This window comes from Myotis daubentonii, chromosome 3 (assembly GCF_963259705.1).
Source record: "Myotis daubentonii chromosome 3, mMyoDau2.1, whole genome shotgun sequence".
Lineage (NCBI taxonomy): Eukaryota > Metazoa > Chordata > Mammalia > Chiroptera > Vespertilionidae > Myotis > Myotis daubentonii.
In genome coordinates, this window is record NC_081842.1 from 65,150,684 (window position 1) to 65,154,554 (window position 3,871).

A 3,871-nucleotide genomic window follows, 5' to 3' on the forward strand; every position below is an offset into this window, starting at 1 on the left:
AAAAAAAACCCCTCAATGACATTCCATTTCAAGGCAGTCAAGACACCCATGAAAGGAATTTCAACAATCCTATGAAGGAAGCTGAAATAGGCTTCTAATTATAAATTCTAAGTCATCTCCTCTTACACTAGGTCATGCTGTCTGCTTAGATCTCAGTCTTTTAGTCATTCTCTGTTTACCAAGGCATATATTCCAGATGTCAGAATAGCAAGAGTGCTTCCCTGCAGTGAGGAAGAGGCAAGGGGAGGAAAGAGAGCAAAAGAGAGAGAAGCTAGATGTAAAAACAGGTAATAGTGAAGTGGTTAAAACTCACTTCTAACGTGAGTGAAATAATAAGTCCTAACCCAATAGATCTGGCATAAATTTCAGTCTAAATTTGTCAGATTTTTAAATGCATTTATACATGTATTTGTGTCAGAGCAGCTCAAGAAATTATATGCACATGCATATGTTAGAAAATATGAAATTTTGTATTTTATTTTACATTTAGGTACAAAATATGCAAGGCAGGACTTCTGAGTAACTGCTTTGCATGAGAGTTTTTCTCCCTCAATATACACAAAGCAGTGTATTTAATTAATCAGTTTCATTAGTGCTTATTTCTTTTAAGTATGTGAAGATTTAGCTATAATATTGTTTGGGAACACATAACTAATCACATTAAGAGTGTAGACATATGTAACATAGATCGTTGTGAGGATCTTGATGAGTCTGTCATCAGATTACAAATTCCCCAAAGACAGCAGCTGATTCTGATTATTTAATTTCATGACTGGAAGAATATAAGTTAATATATATGTTTCATTAATATATATATTTTTAATGAAAATAATCTTATGATACTTCTCACCCCATCCCACTTGCACTCTTACTCCTAGAAAGTACTTTAAAAACTTTACATAATTTCAGAAAGTCATGGTCCAATAGCACTCTGGGCTTACCATAATGGCAGAGTCTGGCTAACTAGTTGTCATATGATTCCTCTGTTCCTGAGCATAGAACATGACTACATTTCCCAGCTTCCCTTGCAGTAAGTATGGCAATTTGATTGAGTGATGGTCAGTGGAATATGAGCAAAATTGATGTGTGTGCCCCTTCCAACTGTCTAGTCTGCTGGTAACCACTTGACTAGAAGAGACTGTAGCCTAGGAGAAGGAAGGAGCCTGTCCCTAAACCATCTCTTGGAGAAGAATTCACACACTGATCAGTCATTCATTTCAGACTTTATGTGAATGAGAAATGTTTACTGTATTTACTAGTAAATCATCATGCACTTTTAAAAAATTACAGCAGCTGGAATTAGTTTAATTATATATTTCTCTTATTGGCTTTATCACATTGTATTATAATTGTCTGTCTCTCTCATTTGAGATTTCTTAAATAGAATTTACATTTTATTCTCTTAGAATGAAAATTTTTCAAAGGTATTTAAAACTTTTTTCCCCACCATGGGCATATTACACTGACTGACCCACAGTAGGAGACCAAATTTGCTCTATGAATTAGTAAATGAAGATGGTGTTATTATTTAGTCATTCACCTGTTCAATTTATAGAGCACCTGTCATAAATATAATTTCACTCTAATGCCCCATATAAAAAGAATAGAGAAAGAATGGAGCTAATTTAATTATGCTTAGACTTTTAGTTTTTTTCTTTTGTGCACAAATGGTAATGGGCAAAGGGAGGAGGAGCGATACTGCCCCATAGGCCTCTCTACCTTCATTCATGGCATGTGTGACCTTTACATGACAGATTTGATTTTTATGAGAGATTTCATTATACAGAATGAAAAGGGATGAAGAGAGGGGTGTTGAAAGTGAATAGAGGCTTCAGTGAAAGTGGGCACCGAGCACAACGGAATAAAAACTTATAACCTAGATAAAGCAACTAAGGGGGAAATACATATGTGTACCTGCATTATGTGTAGCTCTATATGGCTGAGTAATATACCTTTTATTTTGGACTTATTTCTTATGTGGTACTGTGCTAGATTTTTCATACAATGTCCATAATCTTTACAATAATTCCTAAAAAGTAGGTACTATTATCTTATTTTACCAACCAGAAAGTTAAAAGCTCAAAGAGAATAGGTGAATTATCTGATGATTTTAACTCATCCCTCTGGTTTCAGAAATGTACTTAAGGAGAATTTGTGAAAGAATATTTCAAAATAGAATTACCTCAGAAAGTTCACAACTTAGGGTCATTGTAGGTATTTTGTGAAACTTTATAAACAGTCATACCAGAAAGACACATTGTCTTGATTTTTGACCTCTATGAAAGGTAGTCATGCTGGATGTGCAAAATTTCTTAGGCATGGCATGTATGTATGAGGGACACTGCCTGGGGATCATCATATGCTTACTGAAACAGAGGCAGAAATAAAATTATTTGCTCTCTTTTCTTTGAAGGAAGTGAGGACCTTGATGGCATTACCACATTATAACTTGGGCAAGGTATTGGGAAGCAAAACCTCAGGTCTTCTGACCTTGAAACCTCTGACTTTCCACTAGACTGGCCCTTTCTAATCCTGGAGATGTTGTTCAGACATCTTCAGGGCACCTGGATAAATAGGGGCTATTGGCCCTTTTACATTCCTTTGATTGATCTTTTAAACTACAATCTGGGTACAAGTATCTCAGTTTATTAATAGACCTAAGCATATATATCTTATTAAAAAACTTAATGGCACCCACATTTCCAAATCTAGCTTTCTTATTTTCTTTTTTTTTTTCCTAAACCATCCATTTAAAAAATGCTTCCTTCTTGAAGTCTACCATGAATATCCCTGGTATTTTTCAACAGTCATCCAGGTTTCATCTTGAAACCTAAGCCAAATAGTTCTTCAAACATTATGCTTTTCCTCTTCTAATTGCAAAACCATTCATAATTTACCTCAGATAATTTATTGTATTTGTATTATTCCCAAGCTGTTTTTCATATGTAAATCTTGTTGGTTTATTAGAATACTAGAGTCCTGGTACACAGATTCGTGCACCAATGGGGTCCCTTGGCCTGGCCTGCACCCTCTCACAATCTTGGACCCCTCAGGGGATGTCAAAATGCTAATTTCAGCCCAATCCCCGCAGGCTAGGCCAAGGGACCCTACTGGTGCACGAATCCGTGCACCGGGCCTCTAGTATGCATATAAGATCTATGGTTAATCTCTTCCTATCCTTCCCCCTCCCCACTTCCCTCTGAGATTCATCAGTCTGTCCCAAGTTTCCATGCCTGTTCATTGAGTATCTGTCCCCTGGTTGTCAGTGCACGTAATAGCTACCAGTCAAATGTTCTAAAGGTCACTTAGGCTTTTATATATATGGACTAGGGGCCCGGTGCACGAAATTCGTGCACTGGGTGTGTGTGTGTGGGGGGTGTCCCTCAGCCCAGCCTGCCCCCTCTCACATACTGGGAGCCCTCAGGCGTTGACCCCCATCACCCTCCAATCGCAGGATCGGCCCCTTGACCAGGCCTGAGGCCTCTGGCTGAGGCGTCCGGCCCGGGCAGCGGGGACCCACAGCTGCAGCGGCCCCACGATCGTGGGCTTCGCTTTAGGCCCAGGCAAGGGACCCCTAGCTCCTGGGACTGCCAGCATCGACCGTGCCCAGCTCCCATCGCTGGCTCCACCCCTACTTCCTGCTATCACTGGCCAGGGCGGAAAAGGCACCTGATTCTCCGATCATGGCTGGCGGGCAGGGCAAAGGCGGCCCCAGGGCCGGCTTTGCCCTGCCCCCCGGCTCTTAGCTCCCCCCTGGGTTTCCGATCACTGTCAGTGGCAGGGGGCTTCTTCCTGCTTTCCCTTTCACCTCCCTGCATTGTGCCTACATATGCAAATTAACCGCCATCTTGTTGTCAGTTAACTGCCAATC